The sequence below is a fragment of the Photinus pyralis genome, unplaced genomic scaffold (genome assembly GCF_008802855.1).
Source record: "Photinus pyralis isolate 1611_PpyrPB1 unplaced genomic scaffold, Ppyr1.3 Ppyr1.4_LG4, whole genome shotgun sequence".
NCBI lineage: Eukaryota > Metazoa > Arthropoda > Insecta > Coleoptera > Lampyridae > Photinus > Photinus pyralis.
In genome coordinates, this window is record NW_022170511.1 from 39,064,145 (window position 1) to 39,081,557 (window position 17,413).

The window sequence follows — 17,413 nt, forward strand, 5'->3', positions numbered from 1 at the left end:
ATTTTTGGGAAAATAGGAAGGTAATACACAGCCTTTTTTTTGCCCAGAAAAAAAATTGTCTCAGATTGACCGGAAAAAAATAAAATATTTTCTTATAGAATGTGGCCTGTAAATCCATAATTTCAAACAGTTCCAAGATCGGACTACTAGATCAAAAGTTACAGCCCTTTGAATTTTTTGTCGAAATTGGTTTTTTGCCCATAAATATACCTATTATTCAAAGTTTTCGTTGACTAATTAAAGCAAAAGCAATAAAGGGGCCTGTCAGCAGTAAGAAATAAAATACCGTTCTAATCTAATCTTTTTCACCTGTACAATAATAAATAGAAAAATGACTACCAGCATCAGCAACCTGCAACCCAATTTCTATTTCTTCCCCCCCCCCCCCTTCTAGTACGCACTGGGTGACTGTATGTGCCACGAACTTGTTTAATCCCCCCGCAGAATACATTTCTACGTACGCCACTGCATACGCAATGAAAAGGACGACAATGCAGTAAGAAACCAAACACAAATACATCAAATATGTCGTTTAGTCATAAGGGTTTCGGGGTTTCCAGTCTTCAACTTGCACAAGTAACGGTGTACGGATAGCTACCAATTAATTCATGCCAACCGAGCGAAACTGATCCATTCATATTTGACGCCTTGAAGTTGAAAAGAACGTCACTGAACATTTGGTTTAACAACACCTGCTTCAAAGAAAACCTGGTTCCCAATTACGTCCAACTAAAAACGAAAAGCCATTCAACGAGTGCTATACAAGCCGTTTACAAAGGTCAACGCACATGGTTAAAATCGGAAATACAACATTGGTACCAAAGGAGGAACGACATCAACCTCGAATTATACGGTATACACCTAGCGTTACACAAAGTTCTTCATAACCTGGAATTGGATCTTCTAATCTCGAATGTTAAAGATGAGGTGGAGTCCTTTGGGGTTACCCTCTTCGAGAAATTGAATAATAAATTACACAAACTTCGTTCCCTAAAGTTGGGGAATAGGAGAGAACCCCCCAATGGCCCCCCCTTTTCGTTTCATGAACGAGTTCTAAACCTGTCTAATGTACTTTTCAACGATGATGAAGAACACATTCTAAAGAAAGGTCTGAAATTTAACCCAGGTCACTGGGATAAACATACGCTGGATAACTTCAAAATGGATTTGGAATGTGTCATTCATAATCTAGATGATAAGGTCGACCAAAGTCATTTTCGGGCTTTGTGTCATAATAAGCTAAAGAATTTCATTCAACTCCGTGGTAGTTTCAATCCCAAACTCATCAAATCTCTAAAGACTAAAATTAAAAACCATAACCTTATTGTGACTAAAGCTGACAAAGGTAACGCGGTGGTTATCATGAATAAAAAGGACTATGTAACGCGTGTCGAGAGCTTCCTATCTAAGGACGGTTTCATTCACTCTAAAGTCAATAACGAGGTTTTCCAGAAAAAAGTCAGAAAATTGCTTTTTGAAAACAAATCCCTTCTTTTAGATAAGTTCCACATTTCTCATCTCCGTCTTACAAATATGAACCCTTCCTTTCCTAGATTATACGCTCTCCCCAAAATACACAAACCAGGCTACCCTATGAGACCCATTGTATCATTTACCAACACCCCAGTTTCCAAGATCACCAGCTGGCTTAACACGATTCTTAGAAATAACTTGGAAGTCCATTTTCCCAACTCATTCAAGAATTCCCTCGCCCTCGTTAATGAGCTTAAGAATTTTCCGATCACCGAGTCCGACATCCTTGTTTCGTTCGACATTGTCAACCTCTTCCCTAGCATCCCTTTTAACGATTGTTTAAAGATTATTGACGAACTTCTCTCCCTCCCTCAACTCCCAGACCTTACCTGCACTTTCCTCTCTAGATCCCTCCAATTGTGTTCAGAACAAAACTATTTCTCGTTTAACAATTAACAATATCATCAAACCACTGGTTTACCTATGGGTAGCAACTTATCCCCTTTGTTAGCTGAAATTTTTCTGAACCACTTGGAATCCACACTATTCCAATTTAGTGAAATTAAAACCCATTTCCGTTTCTACAAAAGATATATTGATGACATTCTTGTGGTCTTTGGGGGTGACAGGTCTGAGCTTAATCAGTGCTTTGAAATTTTAAATTCTCTTCACCCCAATATCAAATTTACTCTAGAAATTGAGTCTAATAAGTCTATTAATTTCTTGGAGCTGTCATTGACTAGAGGCACTTCGAGGGTGGAAATCGGCATCTATCGAAAACCTACCACCACTGACCATGTTATACCATATCACTCCAGTCATCCTCTCTCACACAAACTCGCTTCCTTCAGATTCTTCTTTCACAGACTCCTTTCCCTTGACCTTTCCGAACTTCTTTACTTGAAAGAACTAGACATCATTTTTCAAATCGCTAGTGCGAATAATTACCCGTTCCAATTGATCAATAATTTACACCGTAAGATGATGTTGAATGACTTCCTATCCAGACGTACCACCCTCTCTCAGACCCCTGATTCCCCTTCCAAATATTTCTCCTTACCGTACATTGGTCCCATATCAGAAATAGCCCGTCTCTTCCGTCCCCTCAAAGTTTCCATTTCCTTCTCTGTCAAGAACAACTTAAATTCTATCTTAGTCAAAACCAAAGACCCAATACCTCCTTTATCCAAGTCTGGAATTTATAAATTGGTTTGTTCTGATTGCCCAGCTTGTTACATTGGACAAACTGGTCGTTCCTTTAAAATTCGGTTCTCTGAACACATCACTGCCATTAAGAATAACAACATAAGCTCCGTTCCACCTAATCCCAGTTCTTCCTTCGCTCACCACATCCTTAGTTCAGGCCACTCGTTTTCTAAAGAGGACTTCAAAATTTTGCATGTTTATAACAAAAGTCTTAAATTGGACTTTCTTGAAATGAAAGAGATTTACCTCTACTATAGGACGAATCCTCAACACTCCCTTAATGAAATCCTTCACTTAAATAAAAATTTGCTTTTTCTTACCAAGTAGTTTCCAACCCCGATACGCTTGTCAGCCCTTCTTTTTTAGTTTAAGTTTACGTTGCCCTTTTTCTGCCTTCAGCAGATCAGGGTTGTTACTTTTGGGCTTCTATTCAGTCCGTGAGTCCCGACGACTACCTTCAGTAGAGACAGGGTATTTTGGCCCATTAAATTTAAATATTTTCTAAAAACAATAGCCTAATGTAAGCTAAGTTACATTCTTTTCACCTTTCTTCTTTTTTCGTCCCATAACCAATCCGGCCCCTTTTTCCTTTTAATTTTCAAATTTTTCAAGTTTCCCGCTTTTGCCCCTTCCCTTTAGTTGTAACCTGTCGTTATTTAGTTGGCACATTTCACTTTGCTTGTCAAGATGGCTGCGTCCATCTCGTCTCCTTTAATTTTAATTTAAACAATTGTTTTATAATATGTGAGGACAAAAAGTCTTTAAATTGTTAATATTGTTATTGTTTCCATGTTCTAATTAGTAATTTTTTCCCGTAAGTATAACTATTTTCTAGACTCGTTTTTAACACATGTTTTACAGCATATTGATAACCAAATGTACCATTTTAATATGTAATTTTCAACCACCTTTATATGTTCCTTTAAACTTAAGGTAGGTCACTTAAGGTTAGTCATTGTTTCAAATTATAATATTTCAGCTTGATAATGACCTTCGGGTCGAAACTATAGTCGCTGTCACCTAATGCCTTGAATCTAAAACCTGAAACAATTAAAAGAAGTATGGGGAAGGTTTAATGTCTTTATAAATCCACTTAACGGTGTACAGCCTAAAAACGGTTTTAACCACTAAGAGGCCGGTGTCAGCACATGATCAGCCACAGAAGATTCCAGATTTGTGAGTTCTTTGGAACTAAGATGGTTTCCGGTAAAGTCAACAGTGTTTTTAACCCAGTTTGACGATATTTGTAAAGATCATTAGGGACCAAACTGGAGTTATGGCCTTGATTCATTGATCCATATTATTTTCTGCGAAGAAGCAATTCCAACGCATTTTGAAGAGGTGAACCTCTAGGGTGAACTATTGATGTGACCTTTACCTAGAATTTTTTTGTTTTACACAGTATCTTTCTTTGTTGAAAGTCTAACAATTTCAGCAGTGTTGCAGAAATGTCTCTGTTAAAATCGTTAAAAAATGTGTTCACAACTACAGACTGTATATCTTCCTTTGTTGTAGATGCTGCACCCTGAACTACTCGCATTCGTTCCGTTTCAGGTGTTGATGATTTAGTGGTAACTTAGGATGTTGTCTCTTCTTGCTCTAAACAACACAACTGGCTTTCCTTTCTGAGTTTGAGAGATGATTATACCATCCCCATCTTTCTCAATCAATTTCTTTCTGACGGTGAGTTTTTTAGACCGTTCCCTCTGTAATTTGATCCATGATCTCCTCGAAGGAAAACTGGCAGTCGTTGTTATTTTCCAAAAAATTACAAATTTCATCCATGGCATTGTCAATATAGCCACTGGAAAGCCGGCCCCTTTTTCTAGACCGTCGGCGTCGAGAGGAGCGTGTGAAGAATGAGAGGTAACAATCTTGATGGTACATTGCTTCACTTGCCACTAAATCGTTGTAGTTAGCCAAACGTATTTGTACTTGCCGACCCCGTTCGTTATTCCTTCGATCTCCAGCTTCGCTGATGTGGGTTTTCATACCCATTGTCTGAACTTTATACGCTGGATGTCGTTTTCGAGACTCTCTCTTCAGTTACTTTGCGCGAAACGCATCTTCAATTGGTTCACAAGAATAAAGGCATATGACTTCTTTTTGCAGGAGGTATGCATCACCAAAGTAGTCTGTCTCGGTATGTTTCCTATTCCATCTTTCATTCGCAAAAAGTATTGTTGGTAATAAAAATTGAGCAACGTTTAAACGGCGAAGCCGGAATAACCCCATTACTTTTATTCCGGCTTCTCCGTTTAAACGTTGCTCAATTTTTATTACCAACAATATCCTTTATTGGGTTCCCCAATACAATTTTATAATTAAAATGTTTGTATCTTTCTGTTTTCACCCGTTAATTAAGTATGAACTTATACGTAGTTTTTTTTTTTTTTTTTTTTAATTAGGGTTCGACTGCTATGGTCATATCCCCTTTCAGCACAAACCATCTCTCACACTCTCCGCCCTATATATCTTTATACATATTTATTTGCTTCATAAAAGCTAACGTGCCTCTGCAGTTGTCTAGATTAAAGTTTTCAGAATAATTTGCCCTTATCTTATGTGTCGCGCGTTCCAAACCGTATAATGGACAGTTTCCCATTAAGTGAGCAATCGTGAGGGTTGTTCTACACCGGTCGCACTGTCGTGGATGCTCACGTTTATATATATGCTTATGCGTGATACCAGTATGTCCAATTCGTAGTCGGTGCATCTTCACATTTATTTCTCTGTCCCCGTCGCGCACCGTGTACAGTTTACCAACGTTCGGCTTTATTTGCATTAGGTGAGTATTACACCTTTCCCATCTCTGTTGCCATTCCAGTACGCTCTTTTCTTTCAGATACTTTTTCGCATCTGTAGCCATAACAAAGTTGACGTCCACACGATCTTTACATATCGCCGTTCGAGCAGCACGATCCGCCTGTTCATTTCCAGGAATTCCGACGTGACCTGGTACCCACATGAAAACTATTTCAATGCGTTCGAGTATGGGGTTCAAGGCAGATTGACACCTTCTAGTCATAACGTCATCAGAAAATATTTGCGACAGATTATTGATAACGCTCAGGCAATCGGTGACAATTAAAAATTTCCCTTCAACAACCATGGAACAATACATAATCGCCTGCCACAGCGCATATTGCTCAGCAAAAAGTATGGAAGAGAACCGACATAGTTTCCATTCATGTGGTATACCATCGATGACGATTGCGCTCCCAGCACCACGTTCAGTTTTCCCCCATCCGTGTATATGATCTCATGTGCAGGATACTGGTTACAAATGCTTTGGAACTCCCGTAGGTAAGTATCATTGTCAGTAGTTTCCTTTTTAAGCCTTACCAGGTCTTTCCTTACTCTAATGATGGGCATCGTCCATGGTTCAAATTCTAGCATATTTTCTTCTAGCAGTATAGGCAGAGTTATATTCCGCCATTCAAGATGTTCGCAAAACCGCACATAAGAAGGGCGCGTGATGGTCGGACGTGTGCGATATAGGTCCAAGTCAACGTTAAACAGCACATTATTTGGATGATCCGGTAATGACTTGATCTTTATGATATAGTTAGCCATTAACTGCTTTCTCCTAATGTCTAGGGGAGGAACTCCCGATTCACAATACAGACTGTCCACTGGACTTGTAGGAAACGCCCCTATGCAGTATCTTATGGCAGCGTTGTGCACACAGTCTAGCGTTGCAAGCAGCGATTTTCGTGCGGACGAATACGCCACGCACCCATAGTCAATTTGGGACAGTATCAATGCCCTATAGATCGTAATGAGACATTTTACTTCCGCTCCCCATTTAGTATGTGCCAATACTTTTAACACATCGAGACGCCTGATACACTTCGTTTTTAATTGTTCGATGTGTGAGATCCATCTCAGTGCTTTGTCAAACGTAAGCCCCAAGAATTTGGCAGTTTCAGTACATCGGATAGGATTGTCGTCCAGGTAAAGTAGCGGATCATAGTGCGGAGTTCGTAGTCTGCAGAAGTGCACACATTGGGTTTTCTCCCGTGAAAAGGTCATTCCAATGTTTGCTCCATTCCCAACAATTCGATTGATGGCCGGTTGCAGTTTACGACTAATTTGACCGATTGTTTTTCCAGAGAAAAAAATGGCTATATCATCCACATACATACATCTACTGACAGACTCGGTTACATTTATAGTAATATCGTTGATGGCCATTGCAAACAGCGTGCAGCTAAGGGTGGACCCTTGAGGTACTCCATTTTCCTGGATCTTAAGTTCAGAGAACTTATCTTGGACCTTCACACGAAAACGCCGGGCAGATAGAAAGGATTTTATTAAAAGCGGTAGGTTGCCTCTTAAATTTAGGTTATGGATTTTTTCAAGAATACCATGTCTCCAGGTCATATCGTATACACCCTTGATGTCAAAAAAGATGGCAACTAAGTGTTCCCTTTTACGAAAAGCTTCCTGTATAGCTTGTTCCAATAGGAGAAGGTGATCGGTGGTGGATCGATTTTTCCTAAAACCAGCCTGACACGGTACATACAGGTTGTTTTTTTCAAGGTACCATTGCAGCCTATTATTAATTATTATTTCAAATAATTTTCCCATACAGCACGTAAGGCTTATTGGACGATAGCTGGCAGGATCTAAAGGAGTTTTTCCAGGTTTACGGACCGGTATAACCACCGCCTCCTTCCATTCATCCGGGTAAGTACCTTCATCCCATAGCTGATTATATAACTGTAGTAGAGCTCTTGTCATTTCAGGTGTGAGATTAATGAGCATTTCATTGGAGATGCAATCGCGCCCGGGTGCTGTTTTTTTTTTTGCAATGTCGAAGCGCAAACTCCATTTCTTTTAATATAAATGGTGCATTATATTCTAGGTGACGTGCTGTAGCAAAACATAAATCGGTTTCCCTTTCATTTTTTGTTTGAGAGAAGATATCTGGGTAGTTAGCAGAACTACTCATATTAGCAAAATGATTGGCCAACGTGTTCGCGATCTCAAGGGAATCTTCAGTAGTTATATTTTGGGAGGTTTGTATCGATTGAATTATTGAGCTTTTATAATTTCCATTAATTGCTTTGATTTTTTTCCAGGTACTGTTCATATCAGTTCTTGTTGTGATACTTGATGTGTACTCATTCCAACTTTTCCGCTTGCTCTCCAGTACGATACGTCTGCTGATGGCTCTGGCTCGTTTAAACCCAATGTGATTTTCAACTGTGGGATGCCGTTGGTACTTTCTGAATGCCTATTTTTTATTTTTCACCGCTTCTTTAATTTCAGGATTCCACCACGGAAGAGGTCTTTTAATAGGTTTGTCTCCCGATTTTGGTATGCTAAGTTCTGCCGCATTTAGTATTGACGCCGTCATAGTTTGAACACTTACATTTGCTGGAACCCGAAGACTTTCTCGAAACAGCACCCAATTGGCTTTATGGGCTAGAAATCGTCTAGCTACGGTCTTTTGCGGCATAATCGTGTCCGTTTCAATAATTATGGGGAAGTGATCACTGTTGTGCAGGTCATCAATCACTCTCCACGTCAGTTTAGTCATCAATATGGGTGAAACCAGAGTCAGATCAATAGCGTCGAATGTATTCGATCGAGCATTATGATACGTAGCCGATCCTGTATTAAGGAGGGCCACGTTATCTCTATTTAACCAGTTCTCAACAATACGTCCTTTAGCATCATTTTTCAAAGAACCCCACAGGAAATTATGCACGTTAAAGTCCCCTGTCACAACAAATGGTGCAGGTAGTTGTTCGATAACCGTCTCAAGATCCTCAATATCCCAATCCTGATCTGGAAGGTAAATATTACATAAGGTGATCTTTATTCTGATGGCGACTGCCTGAAGTCTAGTCCTTAATGCTAGTGGTTCAAAGTACACTCCATTTCTAATGAAAATAGCAACCCCACCCGATGCTCTTTGACCGTCTGTATAATCCTTTCGGATCAAGTCATATCCTCGTAAAGAATATGGTTGACGTACTTGTAAATGTGTTTCTTGAACACACACGCACATAGGATTTAAATCATGTAAGAGCATTTTAGGTCCGTATATCTTTTCATAAGTCCCCTACAATTCCACTGTATAATACAGTTGTACATCTCGAATTTTAGACGTTTATAGTGTTCAACAGTTAAAAATGCTCGTAAATATAAATAAATTAATATTATATACATTTAAAAAAGCAAAAACAATGCGTAGAAATATCACAGATTGGTAATTCAATAAAAAACGGACTACTATAATTAGATAATTAATAATTATCACAGATTTTATCACATTATTATCAATTTTTCGGATCAGTGTTTCGCTGGCTGCTCGACTCCCTTGACTTTTTGCCTGCTTCATCACCGTCTCTCGGTTTTCTTGGCTTTCCAAGCGGCCAACCTTTTTTTTTTCTTGGATTTTTTGCTTCTGCTACTGCATTCTCGTCAACAGACAAAACACTCGAGTCTGTCGATTATTTCGATTGTTATATTAGTGATATCGTACGTTCTGTAACTGTTATAATCCGCTTTAGAGGTTGACAAAACTAGTCACCCCAATTATTTAAACTGAAACTGTAATTATGTTATCAAAAATCTCTAAACCTTCCCCATATAGTTAACTATATGGGGAAGGTTTAGAGATTTTTGATAACATAATATATTTCCACCCCCGTTTCGAGGAACGATGGATCCAACTCAAAAAAAAACTGAAACTGTAAGTTTTTATACCCCAGCGCTATTTTCTACCCAATTTTACCTTTTTAGTCACTTGAAAATGACATAGGTAATGTCGAAACTAGTCGGGAACCTTAACTTATCGTTTGCATATTAAAATTACTTGGGGACGGTAACGTTTTCATTTCGCGACAATTGAAATAAAACCCCATTTCGAGCCAAACATGGACATTACTAATTATGGAAATTATTTTCCCAAAATCATCCTGAAACCTTCATTTTCATGCCTACTTTTTGTAGTAGTAAATTAAAGCAACTTTTGTGCAGCTTCTAGTAACTCCAAAAAGCAGTTTTATTTGCTGCATCTGAGTCGGGTACATGGGTAGAAACCCTGCCATTAACTCAAGTAGGATTTCTCTTGGACAAATGCATTTTAGAAATTGCGGTATCACTAGGAACCGCCTGGAACACCACGGTTTGTCATGTCCAAAAGGTTATGGAAGGTTGTCCCGACATGCCACAATAAACAATGTTTTAAAACGAGCATTTGTTTCGGCCTTGCATCTTGAACCTCTTTCCCGAAGTGACAGTATGAGACGGAATGACGATATATTAGTATTGGACGTTATATCCCAGGTTCTATCGTCTCTTCAGCCGAACATTTGTAGACATAAAGATATAAAGAAGTTAGTCAAAATTGTACCTTTCACTGTTGAAACTTTTGGACCATGGAGCATTAATGCTAAACTTCTTGTTAATAATTTTATAAAATTAAATAATCCAAAAAATTCCGATACGAAATGGCGAAAACCACAATAATACGAAAAATTGCACATAAAAAATTCAAACTCGTTTTTCCTTCATTTGAAGGGAATAAAACGGTTTCATATTTAAATAGCGTTGAACTTTTTTATATCTGGTACCTAGTCGTTGGTACTACCATTGAATAAAAATGGCGTTTTTATTCAATGGTACTACCTACTATCTTGTTTGAAATCTAAAAATTAAATTCGATCAACCATGTTAGGAATTTATTACATTCTAATCGAAACGGAATGAAGGATGCGTAGGTTTGAGTGAAATTAAAGAAGTGGGTGAGGGTTCCACAAGAGTCTTCGAGAGTCTTCCAATTTGATTAGACATTATGGATGTTCAGACAAATATCTAATAGGGAACAGGGGTATTTCTTTTGTATAAGAAAAAAGGGAATAAAAACAATCATCACGAATATAAAATGAATGCGGAATCCTCGAAGCGTACTTGTAAGCTCAGAACAATTACGTTTGTATTAAAGCTTTCATTCTATCAGACTGTTAAAATGAACGAAAAAGAACCATGAGAAAATACACATTTATTTTTTCTCATTAGCAAATTAGCGAGCCCACAAATCAGTCCCATTCTACCGTCGCTTCGCCAATATCAACGGAATGCAATTTCGTTTATTGATCCCTTTATACTATATAAAAAAGCGTAAAACCTAAAATATCAGCTCACCATCTTTCCCTGGATATATTTTTGGGATTTGTAATAAATCATAAAACTTCCTAGTTTTATATCTATATTGTATCAGAATTCCTTAATATCTGCCTATAATGGCCTGAGAAAGTAAACGAAAGGGTTCCGGATAAAATATTGTTTCAAATAAACAGAAGTTCCGAAATAAAATATTATTGAAATTGAAAATCAACTCGGCAGTATCCGTAATTATGCGCAGTTATATCTGCCGTTAATTAAACTGTATACCTGATTAAACATCTCGCGTAATTTGATTCTCTCAGGAATTTTATTGAACCTCACAATATTCACTTACGTAAACGGAACGCGCAGAAAACGAGTCCGGGACATCATTAAAACCGACGCTCTCGGGAGCCTCCAAAAATATATCTCATAATCTGCATAAATCACGAATTAAATGGGCGCAACGCCTTGCTAAACTACCTGAAATTTTAATAAATTAGGCCCTATTAAATTTAGGGATATCTTCCCTAATTGATATCTAGACAATTTTTAAGTCCCATCAGTAATTTTTTCTGCTAATTAGTTTATAATAAAGAGGGACTGCATTTGCATTAATCACACTTAAATTACTAATTAGCTTGATTTAATTAAAGAATTTATGGAAGCAAAAGGTTGCTTTCTGAAATATTTATAAATCTTGGGAGATTTAGAAGGCGGTATGTTAGTATTAAGCGCTACCATTCTATCTCGCGCACTATTTTATATTACCTACAAATTAATGAAGATTCATCTACAAGGGATGTTCGTAATAAAGTTACGGCTTACGTCCTTTGCGCGCTACTTTTGTGTTTAATTAAAAATCGGTGATAATAAGACGAAGCATCTTTCTTGAATTACAGCAAGTGTAATGCAAACGAAATAAATCTTCCACCCACTACGTTCCTAATGAGCCTAATTTATTCCTTTTTTTCTAAATAACGAGAAGGTACAACAAAAGAAAACGAATTGAAACAAGAGAAAGGAGGATCACAGTGTTAGGACAAAAGGGCGTAGTATCTCCAGACTTCCATAGCGAATTTGGGATGCTAAGCTAATGATGGTCAATTCCTTTTATTGCTGTCAATTGAAAGTGTCACCATTTGAAGCTCTGTGGAGGCGTTATAAGCACGATTAGTGCACGCCGAAGCATACCCAAATTCAAATTTAAAATCGTCCACGCAGAAAGGGTTGCGTTTAATTAGTACAACACGCTTGGAGGATTGTGTTTGTTTGCAATTTTCATTGATCTTGAAACTAGGTAAACCATAATTTCGGGGGAAATGTTTTCTTAGGCGTACATCTTTGGAGAGTCAGTACTAAAGGCTCATTACGTATAACCAGATGCGGAATTTCTCGTGCCTTTTCTTAAGAGGAAATTGAAGAGAAATATGTACATGTAAACAAGCTGTTTATTAACTATGTACGGCGAAGAAAAACGGCGGTGGTGATTAAATTGTCCATCCACGATGAATCGATCACCGACGATCAAAAAATTTTTAACCGACTCTCCCACAGGTTACAGAAATGTGGAGCAGAAGGGGGGGGTAATTTTCTGAGATTAAACTGCGAAAAATGTAACAAAGTGTTATGCTTCAGGCGATTAGACGTACCCCCTCCACGTTTATAAAGAAACTCAGAAATTCGATGCTCGGAGTCCTGAAAACGCATTTGCTTCGTTTTAATTTCAGCCCATCCCGCTGCTATCATTGAAGTATGGGAAACATCCCGGTTTCGATCCCGGTATTCCAGTCAAACCGTCGTTCATGAATCTTTGGTAAACTCGCGGCGCAACTTTAACGCGGTTTCAGTACACCTTGTATGAGCAGTCTCTGTAATTCCGCATGAATTCTGCCGAGGATTGCAATGTCCTTTTTTGTCAGTCTCTCAAACACTATCGTTGTGACATTTAATTAGAATACCATGAAAGATAAAAGTCATCCTCTCCCAGGGTCACCCTGTAATCTTAACCATGAGTCGCGCTTGGCACTACTAAAGGCATTCGTATTCAAAATCTTAGATAAATAATTGGTTGCCGCACATAAAGGTTATGCACATTTTACTTTCAGAATTCATATGGGCCCTCCCTTAAGATTACAAAATTTGAAGGCCGTCTGATTCAATTTCAAGGGATAAGCTACCTAGTGCAAAAGATTCCACGACTCTAGGATAATTCCCCTAAAGTATTTTCTTTCTTTAAAAAATGCGCTACATAGAGACATTGTTTAAACAATACAAATAATAACTTCCCCCCTTTTCTGATTTTAAGTAGTAATAAAATCCTGGATTGAAGGTATAAATAAAGTCGTGAAAAAACGTAATATATACGTATTATCAACGTAGAACGTGAACTCTATGGTTTATATTTATGAATAAAAATCGTATTTTAAACGTAGGTATAAAATTTGTCAACACAAAAACGTATACCATACCACCAATACGGAATTGACCTTACCAAATCGTTTTAAAAACGTTTTTTAAACGAAAGCGTATTTGCTGGGATTCAGCGAGTAACTATTTATCGTACAGTATTTTTTAATTTTACATAATTAAATCCAATTAATTCTAATGCTCGTAATGGCTTCAATGTGTTCATTGTCAATGTTTGCCTCAATTACATTACAATGACATGGGGTAGCACACTTTTTGCAGCCCAATAAATTCTTATTATTATTACTATTATTTATACGTATAAAGGAGATGAAGGATATGAACTACTTCCAACACAAGTAGCAATTTAACGAACTGTACAGAGACCGTTACATTAACTCATTTGGCACTCGAACACGAAACGTGGTTTGAAGAGATTGTAAAGTCCACTAAATCGACCTCTGTCGTCCTTGCAGATAGGTCGAATGTCCCGAATAAGAGTGAGAAGTAAACAATTTCATTAATCCATATTAGAGCGACCAACTGAAGAGGGCGTACATATAGGGACAAGTGCAAAGTTCCGAAAGTACTTCAGAGAAACAACCGAAAGCTGTAAAGGTAATTTGGGAGTTTAATGTCGCAAGTAGTGTACATTTACCTAACAAAGGCCGTGTAAACCATTCTCTTATTACCAATGGCCGGGCGATACGTTCTCTCTTGATAGCATCCAATTAAAGCAAGGACAGTTTGGCTTCCTAGAGCAATAAAAGACTAATTGAAGTAATGTCCCTCTCATTGTAAGACGTGACTTAACTGACGATATTATTAACATGTGCAAGTCGGTCACAGGCAGCAAATAACCACGCATAAATTGTTGGAGGGAGAGCAAATAGGTGCCTACAGGTGAAGTTTAGAGGATCTCGTAAACGGGAAATATAGATATAATTTCGCCAGAGTACCTACACAGTTCAGGATTTAATAAACACGCTTGAAGGCGTTAAATTTAGTGCCTAAGGAATAAAGCATTTAAGAATACAGCAATTCATTTCAATGCGCTTAAACGTTTAATTTTCAGTCTACAATTTATACGACTGCAATTAGAGCAGCAGCTAAAGGATTTTCAAAACGCTACAAGGACTTCAATACAAAGGAAAGGAAATTACAATTCAGTACAAAAAAAATATTCACAAGCTATCTAACAAAATGGTTGAAAGAACAAGTAACAAAAGGGCGTGCGGACTGTTGAAATTCGGACAGTGTTCTCTATTTATTTTCCTAAAAATTGTGCTGCTCCCAAAACCCGTACAATAATTTTGTTTCATTTACCTCTAGCTTCGATCGCATACCACTTTGTTTGCGTAGTAAAAACGAACAAGATAATTTGTTTTTTTGCTAGCGGCGAAATAGTTAGAGAAATGGCCATAAAATTTTAATAAATAGGTAAATAGTAAATAAACCAACCTATAATTTTTTTTTCGATAAAAATAGTCGGTTCATTTTGTCCAAATATATCGCTTCGAATATTTTCTTATTTACTTCCATTTAATGTAAAAGGACAAAATAACAAGTAGCAAATTAAGACCACAACAATGACCATGTTTGCCTCAACGAAGCTGTCTATATATAGGCCAAGAGATAACGATAGATTTTCTGCGATAATTAGTAAAGGTTTGCCACCGCAATTTTCTCTTTACATGGGTTAGAACTAGCGTATAAACGTATATCATACGTCTGTTGAGCGGTCAGTTCTATTTGTAAGTAATTTTTCAAATTTTGACAAGACAACAAAAAAAAGTTTATTAATAATCGTATGCCATTAATACATTAATTAATACATTTGATAATTCAAATTATTGGGACAGACAAACACAATAATTTGAATAATTAACATTCCAAACAATAATGGATCCTCCAATACAATATAATACGTTTGATATTTGTATTGGATAGTTCAAGTTTTCTACAAATCCTAAGAGTTTCAAAGATCCCCAATTTATAGTATTATTACTGGACAGCAACATTTAATTCTATTCATCTTAAAATCTTTCTGAGGTATTTGCCTAACTTACAATTTATAATTGCTTTGTTACCTCCAATTTTTTAAAATTATGAACAATCCATGCGCTCCCTTTGAGTTTCTTTCAAATCGTAGGTTCTCCAGGAATATGAACTGCATAACTGTAGCGTTAGGGTTGTAAATCCTAGAGGTTGCCTAGTAGCTTCAGACTCAACAGCCAGTGGCTGATCATAAAGAAGCTCACTTCATCTATACCGTAAGTCTGCCACTGAAAGGAGAAGCTGAGGGGTTGGGGGACACAAAGAAAAAACAAATGCAAAGGAAACAAATTTGCTGTTGGAGGGGAATTAAAAATAGTTATTAAATCTGAAAGGTCTCTCGGTCTTAGACCTTCAATTCTTCCAGAAGAACTTCAAGGAAAACTGGAAAGAGCTTTCTTGATGGTTTCGTAGGATTAAACGGAGATCAACAAGAATGTCGTCAAGAACAGGAGGATAATTTGCCTCACTACGGATTGGTGGGTGTTTAAATTCAAGCGCATTCCATGTTTCGGGACAATATTTAGCGATAACTTCAGAGAACTCTAGTAGTAGCACTAACATCACCTTCAGAAAGCTTGAAAGTTACTCGTTCCGTAAAGTTCGTTCTATTGATTAATAGACTACATTCGTTGCATAATATGCTATTTCCGTGGTTCTATACAACCCTATAACACTCTCGCTATTGCCGTTAGACGAATGATATTTACATTCAGATGCCAACAGACATCTTTGGATTTCTGATCGAGTTTGCCAATGAAAATGTATCTAAAATGTATAGAAATTGCTTACTCGATGGACACTGGCCGTTTGCTTTTTCGAAAAGCGGAACAAGAAACTTGGCATATTTTTATAAATCCTATGACAGAAGAATAACGATGAAGTAAAAAAAATAAATGCCCGGCCTCAGGCTAACGGCATGTGAGGGAAAAATTTCCAAAACGATGGGAAGTAGCATGGATATATTTACTTGATTCTGCTACTGACATTTCACCCTTTTTATTTACTTTTTTTGCACAGCGACAGCGAATGGTTCACATACATCCCTTTTTTGCACACTATCCCATTCATAGATTAAGAATTTATGTAAAGCATTCTTGCTCTCATCAAGCTTTCCGCATTCAAAGTGGCGTACTTTCGTACATCTTAGATAACGAGGGAGATAATACGGTATAATCTCGGCAAATATCGCAACGGCTTCCTAATTCAAAGGTAAATTCAACGTCTTTGTCTTAAAACGTGTGCACTAATCGCCTAACTAAAACATTACTCGTTTACCTAATCCGCTTCGTGCCTAAATATAAAATAACTGCAACATATTAATGGAGGCGGCAGCAAGGAAGTCGTCGACTGAAAATACAAATTACCTTCACCTTTGTTTCTCTACGACAAGGTAGAATAACAATAAGAAGTTTTAGCAAAATAACTCGCAATAAATTCACTTTTGGTGAATTGTGAGCGACCGAGAGGAATTAACCAAAAAAAAAGAAGGTAACTTAGTAAAAGCGAAATTAAATTTAATGGCTAATTGAGTGGGTACTGTTTGCTCAGAAAACGTGAATTACTGCTGTATCCGCTCAAATTCTACAAAACCCTTGGTCCGAGTTGTTTTACCGAGGGGGAGAAAAAGAAATAATCCCCTTACGAACACTCTCACCTTGTAGTTTAATTGTTGGAATTGGTGCTGGGTTTGATAGTAATTTTTGCTTCTTTCAATAAAGGAATTATGTACATCTTATGTACGAAATTATTTCTATGTTCAGACACTACTAATTAATGTTAATAATTAATCATCTCTGTAGATTGATACAATCTCTTCGACAATTTTGTTCTTAAATACTTAAAGAACATACACAGGAAATAATTGCGGATTTCCTTGTTATCGAGGGAGGAGACGTATTTGATATTGAACATGGGTTTGGACGTAACTGCTTTAATTGAAAACAGGTCGATTCCGAAAATCAAGGACGTGTTAGTTAAGCTTACCATTGGCCAGAGAGCAAAACCGATTCGACAGCCCCTTCGAAAGGTACCCATCTCGGTGGAAGAAAGAGTAGAACAGAAATTGAATGCGGCTTTAGGAAATTGAACCTAGCGAATGGCGCTGAAAACATTAAAGGAAAGTAACACCGTTTTAATGACAATA

The 17,413-nt window shown here is 37.5% G+C and overlaps 1 protein-coding gene and 2 long non-coding RNA genes across 4 annotated transcripts in view; 2 read left to right on the forward strand and 1 right to left on the reverse strand.

Moving 5' to 3' along the window:
* LOC116168040 (protein O-mannosyl-transferase TMTC2) overlaps positions 1-17,413 on the reverse strand; it is a 184,275-nt gene that overhangs the window by 159,320 nt on the left and 7,542 nt on the right. The gene's annotated exons all lie outside the window — the stretch shown is intronic.
* On the forward strand, positions 5,917-7,072 carry LOC116168043. 2 transcript variants are annotated; one of them, XR_004144698.1, is made up of 4 exons: positions 5,917-5,985; positions 6,094-6,221; positions 6,280-7,004; positions 7,061-7,072. It is a non-coding gene; the product is annotated as an uncharacterized LOC116168043 (long non-coding RNA). The 2 variants fall into 2 exon arrangements; XR_004144699.1 differs by having other exon boundaries at positions 5,919-5,985; positions 6,091-6,221.
* Positions 7,083-8,719, forward strand: LOC116168042. Its single transcript, XR_004144697.1, has 5 exons — positions 7,083-7,224; positions 7,277-7,371; positions 7,431-7,703; positions 7,767-7,906; positions 7,957-8,719. It is a non-coding gene; the product is annotated as an uncharacterized LOC116168042 (long non-coding RNA).